The sequence below is a fragment of the Achroia grisella genome, unplaced genomic scaffold (genome assembly GCF_030625045.1).
Source record: "Achroia grisella isolate CSIRO2021 unplaced genomic scaffold, CSIRO_AGI_Agris_v1 utg821, whole genome shotgun sequence".
Lineage (NCBI taxonomy): Eukaryota > Metazoa > Arthropoda > Insecta > Lepidoptera > Pyralidae > Achroia > Achroia grisella.
The window spans coordinates 3181954-3204062 of record NW_026713035.1 but is presented as its reverse complement, the minus strand read 5'-3'; the positions used below and the strand labels follow the sequence as shown (position 1 = coordinate 3204062).

General features: G+C 33.2%; 1 protein-coding gene across 1 annotated transcript in view; it reads right to left on the bottom strand.

Annotated features, from left to right (window-relative positions):
• Positions 1-22109, bottom strand: part of LOC131851996 (uncharacterized) — a 46748-nt gene that overhangs the window by 22539 nt on the left and 2100 nt on the right. The gene's annotated exons all lie outside the window — the stretch shown is intronic.

Genomic DNA, 22109 nt, shown 5'->3' with positions numbered 1-22109 from the left:
CTCATGTTAATGCTTGAAAGAAGCGTAATGTTTTCTTTAATCAATTTGATCAGCAGGTTTGCTCTTGATTCTAATTTAAACATTGGACTTCAAAAACTTACTATATACTGGCTGAATACCAGTGAAGGAAGACAGGATGAGTATGAAAGTTTAATAAGTCCCTCGAGTCAATTTTAGAGGAATTAATCAGGACAGTTTCCAAAAGGATCATGTGGAGGTTCAATATGACATGTTAAATTATTGGCAATAGGGTTTTAGATTACTAACAATTACCTGCCTCAGTAGGTACCTATATATTTTTTTTATTGATGATATTGGAATGGTGCACCTACTTAAGCTAAAGGGTTTACGAGGTGTACTGGCGAGACACCTACGAAGGATGGCAAGATGAGCATGAGGTCAATTCAGTGTTAGCTCATCATGGCGAATTCTCTAGGATTTAGCTATGGCCAGGCAGCTACCATATGGTTTTCAGAGGGGACTGCGTGGAAGTCATGCTAACATTGTTAATTGCTAACAATGTGTCATTAATCCCTGTTATTAACAATCCCCTCCCCCACAGGTACCTAATTAGTGAATAGTAGGTACATGACATAGAGGCAGCACATTTCAATATCCCTTTATCTGACATTATCTGAAATGGTTTATGATACGTCTGTATCTATGGAAACAAAATTGTATGACACGACTATCGTGAGTGTACGGTATACTGTGATTTTATATAAAAAAATATTCTATAATGTTTAATTTTGTAGCGTTAGTACGCAACTGACAGCGCCCTGTGACTGGCTCCTTAGCAAATGGCGTAACAAATTTAGATGCCTTGAAAAGTTAGCGAACTAAAATATTATAATGAAGTTAAGCTCCACTTCAAATTTATTGCATATTTTATTCCAATCGGTTTACAGGCAAACAAGTTATATATATAAATATCCCCTTGGGCACTTTGTGGCTCAGACGTGCCGTATAGGTAGTTTTTTGTTGATCCATTTTCACTTGTTGATCCGGAGGCCTTTTGTTGATCTAATGCCAGCTGACCATATATAAATGTTGATCCGTTTTGAGCCACAACTGTCACGACGAGTAATAATAATAATTAAGCGATTTATACACGATTTTATACAAATCCACCTTTTTGGCATACGAGCAGTTCTTGATCCAATTCAAACGGGCCAATCAGGGTGCAGCATTTGCCAAGAGCTTCCTCATTGGCACGTTTGGGCTACTACATTATGGCTACAGTAACTTAATAATGTCTAGCTAGTATTTCAAGAATAATAGTCTATCTAATCTAAATATTTATAGAAATCAGTCTGGAGTAACGTGACTCCAGATCAAACCTCAATACTTGTTATTTTTTGGACGGGAATCTTTTCTTTTGTAACAACGTTACTGAGCGAATAAAGAGAAGACGCAACGGCGGATCCAGGGGGGAGCGTCATGGAGGTCATGGGAGTCATGGGGGCGTCATGACTCTCCCCCCCTTAGCCCAGGACTTAGGTAGATCACTAATTGAACTAAAAAATAATGAAACAGCAAATTTTTTTGCACGATCGGAGTGTTGGTGCAGTAGTATTAATTATAATTAAACATTGTTACTTAAAACATAACAGTTAAAGTACTATAACACTAAAAGCAAAATAGGTATTTTCAAAATACTTTTTCAAAATAAATTACCCTTTGAGTTTTTGTCCAAACCTCAGATATTTTATTTATTTTAGGTATATCAATCATTACATAGTATAGTATAGTATAGTATAAAACAAAGTCGCTGTCGCATCTAACAAGTACATAAATAAAGAAAGAAGACTTTTTGGCTCTGAATATATTTCAAAAATCAATTACTTGTGTTAATCAATTTACATACTCGTTCTTATTTCATAGTACTTGTTTTGATCCGAATATATACAGATACCGTAACGGTCTATTAATTATGAATTTATTATACCTAACCTAGATATTTTATTTTGACGAAACTCCGTGTAGTAGTAGTATCCGATAAGGGTATGCGAACCCTAAGTATTATTTCAAAATGACCAGTAATTTCGAAGAAATAAGCCATTGAATTTTGAATTTTGATTTTAATAAGCCTTTGAATCAATTTACCAAACGGACGCTCAAGGTTCGATTCCCGCCACCTATTTTTTTTTTGGTATTTTTTTTTTGTCTTTATTCTAATTTTAAATTAACTATTTTAATAATTAAATGAATTTAATCAAACAAAACGTTGTTAAGTATTCAATTAATTTTAATTTACATTACCTATTGTACTTTCTAAATTGTAAAGCAGCTAACAATTATAGTAAGATCTTATAAATAACTAACACAACAAGTAAAACATTTTAAATGTATTTTCTTTATTATTACAAATATTTTTTATGCATAATATAATAGTTAATATCACTTAAAATTAATTTAATACTTAACAACGATTTTATCGATTAAATTCATTTAAATATAACCCATAAATGTATAAATATTATATATAAATAAATACATAATGATCTGATAATCAAATTATAAGTACAGTCTCAAATTGAAAGTAAGAAAAACAGAAAATATAGAGAGAACTATAGGGATATAACAGAAAGATGTGAAAATTGGAGAAGGACAGTAAAAAAGTTACAAATTTAAATAATGTTGCCGCAATTTCTGTTTAAATGAATTTATTACATTATTATATATATTAGGCATACGACTAGCCTTATGACTGTTACTTTTTTTTAATCTATACATCTATACATGTAAATAAAATTGGAGTGTCTGTTTGCAATATTGAAATAACCGTTTTTACTACTTGCATATGAATATAAATACGGTATACACCAAAATAACATATTTTACAAGTTTTGTCTGTCTGTCTGTCTGTTTGTTCCGGCTAATCTCTGAAATAGCTGGACCGATTTTGACGGGACTTTTTTTGGCAAGTAGCTGATGTAATAAAGAGTAACTTACGCTACTGTTATTTTAGAAAAATAAAATAAAATTTCACGCGGACGAAGTCGCTGTGGCCAGCTAGTCTATAGATATACCGAGATTTAATATTTAAGTTGCTATTATGTTGTTGACAAAATTTTACTGTAATGTTACTATTACGTTATCCTACACAATTTGTATTATTTTGGATGAATAAATAAATAAATAAATAATAATCTATACATCTATACATATAAATAAAATTGGAGTGTCTGTTTGTAATATTGAAATAACCGTTTTTTACTACATGCATATGAATATATATAAGGTACATATACCAAAATAACTATTTTTATAATTTTAGTCTGTCTGTCTGTCTGTCTGTCTGTTTGTTCCGGCTAATCTCTGAAATGGCTGGACCGATTTTGACGGTACTTTTTTTTGGCAGGTAGCTGATTTATAAGGAGTAACTTAGGTTACTTTTATTTTAGAAAAATAAAGTTAAATTCCACGCGGACGAAGTCGCGGGAACAGCTTGTTTTTAATAAAAACATCTTTTTTGTGGTACTTGAGAATGTTGAAGCCTGTTGTTTGTAATATTGAAATAACCGTTTTTTACTACTTGCATATGAATATAAATACGGTACATACACCAAAATAACATATTTTACAATTTTTGTCTGTCTGTCTGTTTGTTCCGGCTAATCTATGAAATGGCTGGTATGATTTTGACGTAACTTTTATTGCCAGTAGCTGATGTAATAAGGAGTAACTTAGGCTACTTTTATTTTAGAAAAATAAAGTTAAAAACCACGTGGACGAAGTCGCGGGAACAGCTAGTGTATAGTATATTAGAGATACCTACGTGTTTTTTTATTGATGACTAGCTGTACACGGGATTTCGTCCGTGTGGAATTTAACTTTATTTTTCTAAAATATAAGAAGTTAAATTCCACGCGGACGAAGTCGCGTGTACAGCTAGTTGTCGGTAGTCTAGCGATTTAGCTAGCACACTGCTTTGATTCCTGCTTGGTGGTCGAGGGTTCGATTCCTCGCACGCTGCAAACATTTGTATTCATGAGTATGATTGTTTGTAACGGTCTGGGTGTTTTCTATGTATAGATAATATATATGTATTTACGAAAAAAAATCTTTGTATTTATATCAGTTGTCTAGTACCCATAACATAATCTTCAGCTAGCTTAACTTGGGTCTAGATGAAGCTGTGTGAATTGTCCTGAGATTACTATTATTACTATAATAAATCTTTTCAAATCAGCCGATGTTTATTTTTGCCATAATACGTGCTGTTACCATGTGATAATATTACGTACGTACTTATTAAACTATTAACTTATTATTAAATTATTAACTATTTATACTGTTTTAAATGTGATGCGTTCATTATTTATATTTCCTTTGAATTAAAGACAAATGTATATATATATATATATATATATTTATATACACTTGCACACTTAGTTGATCCAGCCACGATCCGTAGATATTGCTGATTCCACTGTCTCTCTCTTTCTATCACTATCTTTGTATTCTAATATGCGATGTTGCCGTTCCGGCCGAGACCATGCGTTGTTGCCAAATGTATTCGTCGATAGTAGTAGATACCTATACTCGATATATATTTTTTCAACAATTTCCTGCAATAGTGAATCCGTAACGGCATTTTTTTTAAATGCACAAAGATTTTTTGGCTCTGAATATATTTAAAAATCATTTACTTGTGTGTTGATGAATTTATATACTAGTACATGAAGTACCTAATACTTGTTTTGATTTAAATAGGTAGCGATATTATGAATTTATTATACGTAATCTAAAGATTTTGACGAAATAAAAGTAATTAGTTATCTGTTAACCTTGACTTCATGCTGGCACCAGTATTATCAGATGATGAACATACTCTTCGAAAACTTACATACAGCAGAAATATCGTGTTTGGACTCATTAGATAGGTCTCGATGAATAGAGTTTAAAAAACTTAAAATAAATGGTAAATTAGAAATAATGTATAAATACCCCTTACGTAAAATTCAACCACTTTAAACTTAATAATAATAATAATTAAGAAAAGAGAAAAGCTATACATGCACTGAAAGTAATTGATGCCTTCCACACAATATTTTCAGTATTAAACAACTCTGTTTGTTCAGTAAAAGTGTAAATACACTGGTAACCTTTAATCATATTTTATATGCAAACATTACATATACAAACCCTAAAGTTTTATTTCAGAATAGCCAGTAGTTTTCAAGAAATAAGTCTTTGAAATTGTACGTGTAACTTATATATGTATATACTAGTTTTTTCACCATAACAAACAACACCAATATGGCCTAGTTAGTAGTTTACCTGTGTACCAATTAATAATAATAGTAATCTCAGGACAATTCACACAGCTTCATCTAGACCCAAGTTAAGCTAGCTGAAGATTATGTTATGGGTACTGATATAAATACAAAGATTTTTTTTCGTAAATACATATATATTATCTATACATAGAAAACATCCAGACCGTTACAAACAATCATACTCATGAATACAAATGTTTGCAGCGTGCGAGGAATCGAACCCTCGACCACCAAGCAGGAATCAAAGCAGTGTGCTAGCTAAATCGCTAGACTACCGACAACTAGCTGTACACGCGACTTCGTCCGCGTGGAATTTAACTTCTTATATTTTAGAAAAATAAAGTTAAATTCAACACGGACGAAATCCCGTGTACAGCTAGTCATCAATAAAAAAACACGTAGGTATCTCTAATATATTATACAGTAGCTGTTCCCGCGACTTCGTCCACGTGGTTTTTAACTTTATTTTTCTAAAATAAAAGTAGCCTAAGTTACTCCTTATTACATCAGCTACCTGCCAAAAAAAGTCCCGTCAAAATCGGTCCAGCCATTTCAGAGATTAGCCGGAACAAACCGACAGACAGAGACAATTGTAAAAAATTTTATTTTGGTGTATGTACCGTATTTATATTCATATGCATGTAGTAAAAAACGGTTATTTCAATATTACAAACAACAGGCTTCAACATTCTCAAGTACCACAAAAAAGATGTTTTTTCTATCAAATAAAGCGTTTTTATTAAAAACAAGCTGTTCCCGCGATTTCGTCCGCGTGGAATTTAACTTTCTTTTTCTAAAATAAAAGTAGCCTAAGTTACTCCTTATAAATCAGCTACCTGCCAAAAAAAGTACCGTCAAAATCGGTCCAGCCATTTCAGAGATTAGCCGGAACAAACAGACCGACAGACAGACAGACAAAAATTATAAAAATTGTTATTTTGGTATATGTACCTTATATATATTCATATGCATGTAGTAAAAAACGGTTATTTCAATATTACAAACAGACACTCCAATTTTATTTATATGTATAGATGTATAGATTATTATTTATTTATTTATTTATTCATCCAAAATAATACAAATTGTGTAGGATAACGTAATAGTAACATTACAGTAAAATTTTGTCAACAACATAATAGCAACTTAAATATTAAATCTCGGTATATCTATAGACTAGCTGGCCCCAGCAACTTCGTCCGCGTGAAATTTTATTTTATTTTTCTAAAATAACAGTAGCGTAAGTTACTCCTTATTACATCAGCTACTTGCCAAAAAAAGTCCCGTCAAAATCGGTCCAGCTATTTCAGAGATTAGCCGGAACAAACAGACAGACAGACAAAACTTGTAAAATATGTTATTTTGGTGTATGTACAATAAAGAATAAATATTTTTAAGTACAGTATTTACGTACATTAATATAATACCTACTTTTTACTTGTATCTATTGTTATCAAAATTAAATTATAAGTTCTTAACTTGACCACGACTATGTGACCCTCTCTTGGCGCCAAAACGAGTCAAAAAATGATCAGCATACGACGACGACGCAGTACCTATAGAGTGGAGCAACTGCTTATTCAGTTTTATTCAACTATTTAGTCCCTCCACCGTTACAATGAATGGAGGCGGATATTACAATGTACGTAGCATTGCGAATATAAAATATCTAGATTAGGTATAATAAATTCATAATTCATAAGCCGTTACGGTATCAGAGCCAAAGTCTTCTTTCTTTATTTATGTACTGTTAGATGCGACAGCGACTTTGTTTTTATATTACTATGTGGTTACGCCAAACGCGATGCGTACCTGGTTTGTTGATGTGCATTGACACCCCTCCCGGCTAATTCAATAATCAGTGATGTCATAGATTTCGCCGCGCGCGCACGTCGCACTCATATCGCACGCATGTCTTAATAGTTGTAATCAACCTGAGTGAATTCCTGAGATTCCCGTAACCGTGTGGGCCCACTGAAGAACAAGCACATTGAAGTAGGGTAAGTCATTCATATACGACCAGCCAGTTTCCTATACAACAATATAGTCCATCGAAGAAGGCTAGATCATAGCCACCGCCGCACCATTTATTGGCCTTCCGTCGCCGGATCACAATAGGAATCGCAATTTATTTATTTAAAATTTGTTTTAATTTTTTCCTATTGTGAAAGTCGAGTGAATGACTCGCATGTAATATTGAACCTTATTGCGCATGTAATAGGATCTATTCAAATTGCATACCACGGTTGCACAAATATAACGATACATTGGTATTTTCGTTAATAAATAAGTTTATATTTATGTCGCTTATGAATTGTTCATAACTCGCAGCTCAATTCTTCAATTTCGCTTTATATCTGTTTGCGTTGTTTCGTTCATTTAATTTCACATTCACCCGCATTATATCGATATTGTTCGATCGATCGAAGCTTCTAGAAATATTATAGTTGTCGTTATACTATTTGACGAAACAATATTACCTGTCGAATATTATGTATGATGATTGTAGTGTTTGAATGTTAAGATTGTTAGTGTTGGTTACCGTAGTCTTTACACAAGAAAGTGAGCAGGGAAAGCACACTACTTAATCTGAATAATTATTGATAAGCAGCGATTTTATTTCTGTTCGTAATAGATATTTTATTTCCTTGCAGTACTCGCCGTATAATACGGTGGTTATTGTAAATTGTTTGGGTATTTAGTTCGCATAGCTGTTTTATACAATACATGTCGGTTAAAGATCGTGCCCTACGTACCTATGATTAAGTTATACGTGGTGTATCGACACAGTGACTAACAACAACGCTTTAGACTACTCCCGCGTAAAAATAATAGTTGTGAACATAGTTATTTTATATCTTTTTAGTTATAGTTATAGATATATTATCTGATTTTCTATGACATCACTCACTTCGATTTCGCTTTATGTATAGTTTATGTTTCGCTCGCATATTTTTTTTGTAGATGTATGGTCGATACCTACATTCCGTATTGTCGCACTTATGTACCTACATACTACCGCTTATGAGTAGGTATATATAAATTTATTTGTCACGCGCTTTAGTGTTTAAAACGTTATTGTGATTTACTTCTCGCACCGCATATTTAAAATATTGCTTTTATGCATTATTTTATTTTTCTCGCATATAGGTATATATAGATAATAGTTGTACCTATTTTTCGCATTATTAATTAGTAGTTTTATAGCATAGTAAGCATATATTTTTTATGTATGCTAGTTTATATCGCGCATCATTTCTCGCATTTGTGTACTTATTTTCGCTACAAGTACATCTGTCTGTCTTGTAGGTATTTAGTACATTAAATACCTATTATACTTTATTATTGTTTATCGCTCGCCCTTTTACGGTAGTACAGGTATAGTTGTACGTTATTACCGCACATAGTTTTATATATCGCATTTATTGGTTTTCCTTTGTTATTTTTTAAGAAGTATATATATAAATAATAATAATGGCTAACACAAACGCAAAATTAAAAATGTATGAAGCAAAACGTGCACAATATTTTTCGCAACTTCAGTCTATTTATGAATTATCTTCGAAAACTAAAATGGAGAAACATCGTAATGTTTTTATTGCAAAAGTTAGCCTGATCGATCAAATGCGCACCGAGTATGTTAAAATTGTCGATGAAATTATTCTCCTTAATTTGGAACTAAACCCTGATTATGTAGTTAATTATCAATCTCTCACCGCTTTTGACGAAATGTTTTATTCTATAAAGATGATGGCGGTCTCGTTACAACCTCAATCTTCGCGAACTCCAGCTCCCGCTTGTCAGTCTGCTTTACCAGACAACAAACAGGGATCAGTAAGGATCCCCCAAATTGTGTTACCAGTCTTCTCAGGTGATATTTTAGAATTTCCTTTCTTTTACGAAACATTCAAACAGGTTATTCATGACAATGAATCCTTTTCGGACTCAGAACGTTTTCATTATCTTATGAGTCACCTGTCAGGAAAGGCTAGAAATCTGTGTGCTGGCTTAGTACCAGCAGCCGAAAATTATCCTATATTGTGGCAAGCTTTAATCGACAAGTATCAAGATAAACGCTCTCTTGCAACGTCATATTTAGATAAATTATTTTCTTTAAAATCAATTAACGGTCCTTCGGCAATAAACTTAGAAAAATTTATTGATACTTTCTCGTCGACTATCGCAGCATTAAAGCAACTTAAAATTGAAAAGCTGGATGATTTTATATTTATTTATATGGGATTAAAGGCATTAGATCAGGCTACCGCGCAGTCGTATGAGTCATCAATTAGAGGAGAAGATGACATACCGCAGTTTGAAAATTTTATAAAATTTATACGTCAACACGTAAAAATATTACAACGCACGTGTAACCGCACCGCCGGCGCCGCTGCCGCCACCAAGTTGGACGGTCCCGCCGCCGCGTCCGCCAGTGGTCGTGCACAGTCGCATCAACGATCGATCGCTCGATCGCCACGTACATTTTTAGGTACTAATCCTACGCAACGCATTTATTGTTCCTTATGTAAAGGTGATTCACATTCTCAATTATATAAATGTAAACAATTTTCAACTTTCACAATTAATGATCGATTTAATTATATTAAAACTAACCGTATGTGTACTAGATGTCTAAGTAGTCAACATAACTCTTTCAGTTGTCAATCAACTTCCGCCTGTCGAAATTGTAACAATCCGAGACATCATACGTTGCTTTGTTTTAAAAATAATAATTCCGCACCTACGCACGTATCTCAGGGTACGAAAAACGCACAGACATCTTATACGCACGGTCGCCAATTACCACCATCTTCTTCGTCGCAATTGCCTCCGCTTGCGCACACACAACCCACACAACAGACACGATTAGAACCAACTCCCGTTCCTATTGAAACCACCACTGGTGGAGACAAGGAGTCGTTATGCACGCTTTCATCGTCCATTCATGAGCAGCCGTATGTGACTGAAGTACTTGCTACTGCCAAGGTATTTGCTACTGCTCGTAATGGGAGTGATGTTGTCATTCGCTGCTTATTGGACCCCGGGTCACAAAAGCATTATATTACTTCTAAGTGTTGTTTAAAATTGGGTTTAACCATGCAGCCGGACGCACATACCACCGTTAAGGGTATAGGTGGCGCCACTGAACCAGTTAAGGGTGCAGTTGATCTCTCTTTCCGATCGAGATTTAATCATGAGCAATATTATAATAGTCGCGCTTTAGTTTTGAATAAAATAACAGGTAACTTACCAACATGTCAAATTGATGTTGGCGCGCTCAGTTACTTAACTAATATTCCGCTCGCAGATGATACGTGGGGAACACCATCAGAAATTGACCTTTTGATTGGTGTCAACCTATTCGCGACCCTTTTGTCTGGAGGTAAAATTATAAATTCACCTGGTACTCCAAACGCGTTGGAGACTGTTCTCGGTTATCTTATTTTAGGTGAAGCTCCCACCTTAACTTCTACGTCTTCTTCATTCTCGTTCTGTTCCACCACTTCGTGCGAGGTTTCAGTATTAATTCGCAAATTTTGGGAGATTGAAGAAGTAGATCGCAAACCAATAACAAGTATAGACGATAAATACTGTGAAGATTTTTATACCACAACGACCACTCGTAACGAATCAGGTCACTACGAAGTCGCTTTACCATTTAAGTATAGTTCTAAGTCTTTAGGGAACTCTTTCGATATCGCTAAACGCAGATTTTATCATTTGGAACGTAAATTCGCATCGCAACCGCAACTGAAATACCTTTATGATGAGGTAATTCACGAATATATAGAAAAACAATATATTTCTCCCGTAGACGTAATTGAAAATAACAGCCCTAGTTATTTTATACCGCATCACGCAGTCTTACGTGAGGACAAAGTGTCCACGAAAATAAGGCCGGTACTAGACGCAAGCGCGAAGTCTAGTACTGGATTTTCGCTTAATGATATTCTACATACAGGTCCTTCCTTACAACAGGATTTATTTATTATTCTCTTGAATATGAGATTGTTCGCAGTCGCCATCTCAGCTGATGTGCGACAAATGTATTTACGAATAAAAGTTCGCCCGCAAGATCGTTGTTTTCAACGTATTGTATATAGATTTAGTCCTAATAAACCGCTCCAAGTCTTTGAATTTAATAAAGTTGCATTTGGCTTACGTTGCAGCCCGTACTTAGCGTTACGTACTGTAGCTCAGTTAGCTTCCGATGAAGGAAATAAAAACCCTATCGCACTGGTTACCATTGAAGATTCTATGGAACCTTATTTATATTCGCTCGCTCGCAAATTTTCGTCATGGATGAAATTACTTCGTGTAATTTGTTATATTTATAAGTTCGCTAACATTCTTCCACGCGGCGTCATATCCAGTTCCGATTTGGATTTCGCCGAACGTATAATTATTCGCGCTGTGCCCGCTGCACACACACATTTTAAAAACGATATTAGCAAGTTAAATAATAAAAAACCTTGTACCGCATCAATAATTAAATTAAATCCATTTTTATCAGACAATCTCTTAAGAGTTGGTGGTCGTCTGACTCATTCTGATGAAGATTTCGATTATAAACACCCTATATTACTTCCGGGCAGAGATCATATAGTTCAATTAATTGTAACACACTTTCATCGTAAAAACCTGCATACAGGCCCAGAATTGTTAATGTCAATACTACGTACTAAATATTGGATTCTCGCAGCTCGACGTATGATTCGCACGATCGTAGCTAATTGTAATATTTGTTTCCGCAATAAACCGCGTCCTACATTCCCACCGATGGGTGATCTGCCTGCACTAAGGGTGAAGGAAGTTCCTAAAGCCTTTGTCCATTGTGGCTGTGATTTCGCAGGTCTGTTTTTTGTAACCCCTTATCGCGGTCGTGGTATAACCACTCGCAAAGCATACGTTTGCTTATTCACGTGCTTAACCACTCGGGCTGTTCATATTGAGCTCGCAAGTGAATTGAGTACAGTTTGTTTTCTCGCCGCGTTAAAAAGTTTTCTCGCTCGCCGCGGTCCTATTCAATGCATGTATACGGATCATGGTACTAATTTTATAGGGGCACGATCCTACCTACGTGAACTTTATTTGTTTTTATCGCAAGAATGTAGATCTGTTTGGGATAAGGAATTAGCTAACAATGGAATTAAATGGACCCTTATCCCTCCTAAGGCACCGCATATGTCCATTGCCTTTGCAATAATATGTATTCTATAAGATAGGTAGTACGCATTTATAATAGGTTAATAAGTTAAGTTAAAATCCTTTGCATTTTTCTTATTTAGTAAATCCCGCATTTGATATTTTTTGTATTTTTTCTTTCTTGTTTTTTGTATTTGTCGCATTCGCAATAAGGTTCAATTATGTAGTTCCTTTATTTTTTTTGTTAATTTTACTTTGACATTATGTCAAGGCGGGGGGCATGGTTACGCCAAACGCGATGCGTACCTGGTTTGTTGATGTGCATTGACACCCCTCCCGGCTAATTCAATAATCAGTGATGTCATAGATTTCGCCGCGCGCGCACGTCGCACTCATATCGCACGCATGTCTTAATAGTTGTAATCAACCTGAGTGAATTCCTGAGATTCCCGTAACCGTGTGGGCCCACTGAAGAACAAGCACATTGAAGTAGGGTAAGTCATTCATATACGACCAGCCAGTTTCCTATACAACAATATAGTCCATCGAAGAAGGCTAGATCATAGCCACCGCCGCACCACTATGTAATGATTGATATACCTAAAATAAATAAAATATCTGAGGTTTGGACAAAAATTCAAAAGGTACTTTATTTTGAAAATACCTATTTTGCATTTAGTATTTGAAATACAAAACACAAAACTATTTTTGTTTTTAGAGTGACATTTCTATGAATTCACTGTCGATAGTGAGCGGTGCGATGGAAAAAGATAACCGTTTATAAAAATATAATAAATAGCCCTGGACAATTAACACAGACTGATACTAAACTGATATAAATAGATATTTTTATTTTGTAAATACATATATAATATACATATAAAACACCCAGACCGATGAAAACAATCGATGACCGATGAGTACAATTGTTTGCACCGTGCGAGAAATCGAACCCGCGACCATCGGATGGAAAGCGGTGTGACCACCGAGGCAGTCGAAATATATAAATAATCTTATGAATTTAATTTATTCTAATTTGTTTGTGTGCGTGGGATGCGGTGTACGGTCCCCCCTGCCTCCCCCCTGCCTCCACCGTTGCTGGAGCTTGCATGTATGGAGCATTGCGAATATAAAATATCTAGATTAGTAAATTCATAATTGATAGACCGTTACGGTATCTATATATATTCGGATTAAAATAAGTATCGCAGTAAGGACCAGTATATAAAGTGATCAACACAATTAATTGATTTTTGAAATATATATACAGAGCCAAAAAGTCTTTGTGTATTCAAAAAATATCTAATTTGTTTGTGTGCGCGGGGTGCGGTGTACGGTGCAGGGGGGACCCTGCCTCCACCGTTGCTGGAGCTTGCATGTATGGAGCATTGCGAATATAAAATATCTACATTAGTAAATTAATAAATTCATAATTGATAGACCGTTACGGTATCTACATATATTCGGATGAAAATAAGTATCGCAGTAAGGACGAGTATATAAAGTGATCAACATAATTAATTGATTTTTGAAATATATTCAGAGCCAAAAAGTCTTTGTGTATACCAAAAATTTAGCCGTTCGGAGCCAGTCATGCACGAATTATTAGTAAAAAATGTGTCGAGTATATCGTACTATCGACGAATATATATGGCCACATCGCAAAATAGAATGCGACGTTGCCATACCGCCTGAGATATACGCGATAGGAGTCAAGTTATTCAGTGCAAAAGGTGGAATCAGCAAGTGTGTAGGTTGTGGCGTGATCAACAAAGTGCCCAAAGAGGTGTTTATATATATATATATATATACAAAGTCGCCGACTCAGCTAGTAACTAAGTAAGTTTGGACATAGACATAAATGTAGGCCTCAGTGGCGAAATCTCGAGAACAGGCTTGTAGACAGAATTGAGTTTGTTTGTAATACTTTATAGTAACTACAGTAAATTAGTTGTAGAAATAAGTAGTAGAATATTACCTTACCTGTGGTATTAGTGAGTAATTACTCACATATTCAGAACTCCGCACTCAATTTTAGATCGGGCAACGAAATCGCTAAGTAATCATATGACAGTTTGCTCATTAATCTTGAGAGAATAATGTTTTCTCTAATTAATTTGATACAGCAGCTTTATTCTTGAATCTAATCTCGATATATTTCAATTATAATTTAATTTACATATATGTTTCAATACATATTTATATTCTATTTATATAATTCGAATGAAAATAAATAGATTCACTCACCTCTTTATACATACAGATAAACATCTGTACTAACAATATAAAGTGTTAGGGGTTCTACACAATCAATTTTAAAAATTATTTTAGTTCTGAATAGCCCATTCACAGAGGAAGCTTATATACGAAACTAATAGAGGTAAGTAACAATGTAAAATGTTGTAATAATGGGGAATCTATGAGACAGACGAAGGTGCTACAAGTCAGCTAGTATGTATATATTGTACAATGAGGAATGTATTCCGAAATGCATCTAAATAGGTTAAACCGCTATAGATGCAACGTTATCGTCCCTGTGATAACAGGATGAGATTCAACTACTTATGGGTCAGGCTGGTAACCTAATTATCTAGAAAATCAATAGACAATTTCTACCAACAGTAGATACTAATAACTTATTCACTTAACATGCTCGAAGACTATAATTTTATATCAAAGCTAATTGAAATCGTCAGATAATGTAATGAAGAAAGGTTCGCATTCTATCCAACAGCGTTCCATTAACTTCGTTATTCAATAAGGGAGGTCGATCTTAATGTATCCCCTACTTCACATAGGAGTTTGTCAAAATAGCTATAAATATAAGTACAATCATGTCTAGTAAGTTTAATAATAGTAATAATAACATCAACCCTAACAAAAATATAAAACAGTCTAAAACAGTAAAATCGGAGCGATGAATTATTTTCTAGGTCACCTTAAGTTAAGCCGAATATAAACAGATTTTAACTATATGTCATGTCAAAATCTGGTCCAATATTGGAGTAATGGTGACTCCAATATTGGCCCAGATTTTGACATGACACTTCATGTCTAGAGTGTTAGAGTTTAGTGTCAATCTCTTTCGATAGAGAATTAAATGTAGAAGACTGTGTTAAGCACATAACATATTACATTATGTTTTAGGTAAGTTTGAGAATTGTTGGTAATATTTTTTACTACTGGTCACACTGAACTTTTGTTTAATTCCGCCACCATTAGCATTTGAGAGACCACAAACATTCGACGCGGAAACCTGACCATGACAGCTATAACATAGTAATACCATTAAGCAATGAAATGGACTTCCGCAAAATGATTGGTTTGAATGGTTTTTTGAATTTTTCTGTTTTTTCCAAAGGATTTTTCGGTACTTGGGTCAGTGAGATATGACATAGCTAATAGTTAAAACATGTTCTCAATAAGTGTAATGATGATATAAGATTATTGATTTCTAAATGGCAAACAAGCTGACGGCCCACCTGATGGTAACCGTTGCCTATATACAGCACTACGTACATCATGTGTCTAGCATTCCGATAAACTTATATATCGTGCCTATCGACCTTTAACCAAAATATAGCTTCAAAACAACTGCTTGGCTGCTAAATTAAGACGCCCTCTTACAAAATCTACCTCGATTCTAAAAATTTATTCTAAAACACTACATTTTATGATTCCCACAAAAATATTATCGCTGTTTATACTCCCCGTTTTCAGATACTCGTAAATGACAGTTTTTTTTAAAGAAAGAAATATGAATGTCATAAAGTTTCTTTCACATTGGTTTTATATCACCTAAAGAAACCTCACCTTTTTTATCAACCTGTTTTTGTAGTAGTAAAGCAATTGAAATTGGACAGTTCAGATTTTATTTGGACTTATATATTTGTTTTGTTTGTCCTTTAATAATCCGATAAGTCAAAAAGTAAGCACTCTTTCTGAAAATGATAAGACGAGAAGAGAAGAGATCAATTTTAAGTAATTTATTTGACATTATTTTTTTATTTGACTTTTAAACTTAATCTAGCGATTTACTTCGATTGTCGCTGATTTTGATTTCTTGCACGATACAAATAATTATATTTATGAGTTTTATATTCGATATTATATTAGAGAGATTATTTATATTAGTCTGGAGAAACTAGAAATCACGTCTTCCGAACTCCGAACACCCCAAATTGCAGCAATGTAACAGTAAACATATTTCAAAAACCCAGATGTACTTTAATGGCCAAATAGTATACAGTGTAGATTTTTATTAATGACAATTATATTATTTTCTTTCGAATAATAAATTTAGATTCAAGATTGAAGATTGGTGCATCATTCTTATAAGATTACAAATTTTAAATAAAATCTTTTTCTAAATTCAAAATATTCTCAGTGGTTAGTACATTTACAGGCAACTAAGAAAATTGAACGTGCGCTTTTTTTGGTGGCCAGTATTTCAAAAAATTGTCTTATAGTACAAAAATGTTCAAAATATGAAATAACCATATAATCTTCTAAAGCCATAAATATTTATAGAGTATAACATATACTACATATGGTCTAAATAAAGGCATGGTATTGAAATTAAAATACGGTTTGGTTCTTCATACGGGCTTATTTATCATAAGGGTAAGTGTTATTTATTACCCTTAAAGTGTAAACAACCCTTGTCATTACCGGCATATGATATTAAGAATCTAACTACATCATAAATTGTAATTTAATTATGCAAATTAATTAACAACTACTTGCGTTCATTCATGTGAAATTGCCTTCGTATATCGTATTAGCTATTGTTAACACGTTATATAGTTTCTAATCAACTTCAAAAGATGGATACTATGAATTGAACTACATTTATTCTTTTGTCACCAATTATAGAATGATTTTATTGTAGCTTCATAGTCATTTTGTGGTAAAGTCGGGTTGTTTAATTTTGAAGAAACAAAAATATTGACAGATTAAAAAAAAGATCTACTTATTTTTAATCTTTTCTGTTTAAGAAAAAATCTACCTACACATGTAATCAAAAATATTGTATAACTTTAAAAACGAAAATAATACAATACATCCTCAGATTCTTCAAGTCCGAGGTTGTATTGTATATTGTCTTCAATGATATACAATACATTTCTTCTAGGTAAGCGCGTTTTATCCCAGGTTTTGCCATCATTTTCCACCAGATGAGGCAAAACAAGCGGAAACCTATTTATAATAAAATAATAATAATTTATCCATTCATGAGAAACGGTATTCAGTGCATTCAATAACATATTGCTATATCTGCTTAATCAAATATTTTTAAGACATAAAAATAATAACATAGCTTTTTTATACTTAAAATTGTCACTTTATCTAACGAAGGACGACACTAACAATCCGTTTGTGTGTAGTTAGCGCCATAAGCACATGGAGATAGATATCTGATTATATATACTGAACATAATAAATGTTTCATAAATCGAGGCACAGATGCATATTAAAACAGCGGTTACTAGCCATTAGTTACTCCTTTAGAAGAGCAAATACTCTCTCAATTATGTAAGAGAATTAATAGATTTCTATAAACATGGAGTAGATATGCCTACCTATATTATTGCTGTGGTAGTAGTTAATAATAATAATATTACTGTTATAATATAATAATAATCTCAGGACAATTCACACAGCGCCATCTAGACTCAAGTTAAGCAAGCTAAAGCTTGTGTTATGAGTACTAGATAACTGATACAAATATATAGATTTTTTTAAATACATATTATAAATAGAAAACACCCAGACCGACACAAAGATTCATACTCATAAATACAAACGTTTGTGGCGTGCGAGGAATCGAATCCGCGACCATCAGAAGTAAGGCAGTATATTAAACCACTAGACCACCGAGGCCGTCAAATACTGTTAATAATAAAACAGCGATTACTAGTCATTGGTTACTACTTTAGAAGAGCAAATGCTGTATGTATTATGTAAGAGAATTAATAGATTTCTATAAACATTGTATATATATGCCTACCCACATATTTATGTGGTAGTAGTTAATGTTAATAACAGGTATACCTGTTAATATTTTAATAATGAACAATAAATTTAATTGTTAAGTGATAATTACATAATTTTGTTATGTAATTAGAATGGTAAACAAGTTAACGGCCCGGGTGGTAAGTGGTAACATACGAGATACATAAGATACATAAGATACATAAGATACATATACATACATACATAGAGATACATAACATACGAGAACAGCAAAACGGACATCACATGATCATGTGACACCACTCATGCATTGCCATTCTCGTGGATTAAGACATCATGCCTCGTATCCTATCGTTATACTGATTTATCTTCACCTTCGACCGAAATAGGTTATATATATAGGTAAGGTTATTAAATAGATAGACAGACATAATATTAGTATACTCGACGACCTCTGTGGTCTAGCGGTTTAGCATACCGCCTTACTTTTGATGGTAGCGGGTTCGATTCCTTGCACGGTACAAACATTTGTATTTATGAGTATGATTGTTTGTATCGGTGTGGCTGTTTTCTAAGTGTAATATATATGTATTTACAAAAAAATTGTATCTATGTTATATCAGTTGTCTAATACCCATAACACAAGCTCTAGATTACTTTGAGACTAGATGGCGCTGTGTGAATTGTCCTAGAAAATATATAGGTAAATATAAATATTTGTACTAAAATTATATATGCGAAAGTGTCTCTTCATTGGTGGATTTTTGGTCAGCCTGCACCTGACTACACGAGAATGAGAACATAGTAGGTACCCTGTAGTGGACAAGTATAATAAAACTACACAGTTTATAGTAAGTCCTACAGGTATTGTAAAACATAAATTGTGGGTAACTATAAACATAAATATACATACTAAAGATGCTCGGAGCTGCACCCGCGTTCAGTGCAATGTGATAAATTCTAGAACGTTAGTGGAGTGCAACAGAAATACGCGAGAATGCAAGCTTATAAGAATAATGGAATGAGGCGAGGTCGGAAAGGTAATAACGTTAATTGCTATTTCTATTATAGTCTGACTTACACCTGTATAATTAAATGCTTTACCGCAGGTTCTACTTAAAATAAAAGCTATACAGCGAACTGTACATTTTATATTTAGTTGTCTTTATTCGACGGTCTTGGTTGTTTAGTGGTTTAGCATACCGCCTTACTTCGGATATTTGCAGGTTCTATTCCTCCAACGGTACAAACATTTGTATGCATGGGTATTATTATTTTTACTAGCTCAATTCGCGACTTCGTGCGCGTGGAATTTAACTTGATTTTTCTAAAATAAAAGTAGCCTAAGTTACTCCTTATTTCATCAGCTACCTGCCAAAAAAAGTCTCGTCAGAGATTGGCTGGAACAAACAGACAGACAGACAGACAGATAAAAATTGGAAAAAATGTTATTTTGGTGTATGTACCGTATTTATATTCATATGCATTTAGTAAAAAACGGTTATTTCAATATTACAAACAGACACTCCAATTTTATTTATATGTATAGATTAGTCTGATATAATAGCATAATTAAATGCTTTAGTTATGCTATTATTTTATTTTATTTTATTTTAGTTATGCTACAGGTTCAATGAGAAATAAAAGGTTTTCTGTGAGTGTATATTTTACATTTAGTTGTATTCTATTATCTTTATTCCACCCTCAGTTGTTTAGTGGTTTAGCACACTGCCTTACTTCCGATGATTACGGTTTCTATTGGTCCCATGCTACTCACATTTGTATTCATTAATATAATTGTTTGTATTAGTCCATGTGTTTTCTATATATGTCTGTATTTACAGAAAGAAATGTTTTTAACTTTTGTAAAAGTTGTCTAGTAACCATAATACAAGTTCATAGCTTGGGACTAAATGGCGGTATGTGAATTGTACTGGGTTATAATTTTGCTTTTTCTGTGAATAGGTAGCCTCATTTCAAATACTGTCACGCAGCGAAATTCTCGGCATAGCCCTCTTCAAAGCTCACTAAACGATTTGGAGCTTCCTGATATAGGTGCCTACTATAAAGTGTATCTAATGTTGTTATATTACATATTATATTAGATATAACAAGCAGTAACAGTTCCATAATATGTGATTATAGGAAACATGTATTTGTTAAATGGCATTGTCGTAATTTTGTAGGTATTTGTAGGATTTCTTTCTTTTTTAATTACTGTAGTATCTGTGAAACAAAAAACTCGATCCGAAAAAAGTATGAGAGTTGAACTCACATACTTTTTTCGGATCGAGTTTTTAGTCAAACTGATGTATTATTAGCATATCATAATTATATTAGCTTATAGATATACTTGTTATTCCCTGCGGCTTCGCTCGCGTTAATTATCTCAATATATATTTCCGCCTTCTGCATCTCCTTATTTTATTCGCAAATCAACCCGATTTACCAAAAAATAATATAAGTATGAATATATAATCTATATACACAAATTTTCTCTATATAATGATTTAAGCTAAGCGTTGACGGGTCAACGCTTTATTTATTTATATAGAAGATGTATGACATTAGATATATCTTCGTGGGATTGTCTTCTGCAATGCGTTCTACTGTAACTTCATATATTTTCTTTGTACCGGATAAAGAAATGCGGATAAATAGTACGTATGAATAGCGAATTGTCTTACTGTGACAGTAACACAATTCGCTTTCTTAATTAGGCACCACTCCTATTTAAATCTTTTTATATTATAGTATAATAGGGTGTTATTATGATGTTAAGTCCGCTATATGTACCTTTTTTATATTTGTGCATTAAAGTTTTAATAAATAAATAAAATAAAATTTACTGCTGAATTTCATCGCAGACTAAATTCTAGTTTTCTAACTTCAAATCCACATTGCGGATGACTATTTAGCAATAAATATTTGTAATACAATGAATCTGTAAGAATCTTCTTCTAAAGATATGTTTCTTTTCATATGTTATGGAGATATTGGTTTATTATTGCAGACGCTTTCAGAAATAACTGTATCAACCGTTTTATGGACGAAAGAGTAGATATAAAATGAAATATGTCAATATGTTGTGAATAAGCGAGATAAAGTTGTACCTCAGCCATTTTATATACATTGTAGATAGCCAGTCATAATTTGTATAAAACCTTGAGTATTGTATTATAAAACAGTGAAATTTTACAGTATTAATTGCCATATTTCTCCGAAACGACTCAACTGATTTAGATGGTACTTTATATGTGTACTCGGTAGGTCTGAGAACAGGTTGTTATGTATTTTTTATACCTCTAGTGATGAGAATAGCACACCCTAATATTTTATTTATTTTTGACATAATTTTGTATTTTTTTTATATTTTTATGACATTTACGTATTCATTATAAATATATACAGCCCAAAATTTTCATCCTTCTTTTAAAAAACGATATTAATCTATATGGTACTACAACAATTACTGGATGTGCTAGTAGAATATAAAAGTGATATATTAGAATAATATTTTATTATTTGTGGAAGCTTAAAACTAAAATGAAAAGTTATCCTTTAATCTTTTATCTATTTTTACAGTATTAATTATATTAACTCAACTTACGAGTCTTTTTACTAATAACTTAAAATTTTACTAAAAGAAGCTACATAGAATAATTAATTAAATGATATTAAGGTAACAGGAATCAGATGGAA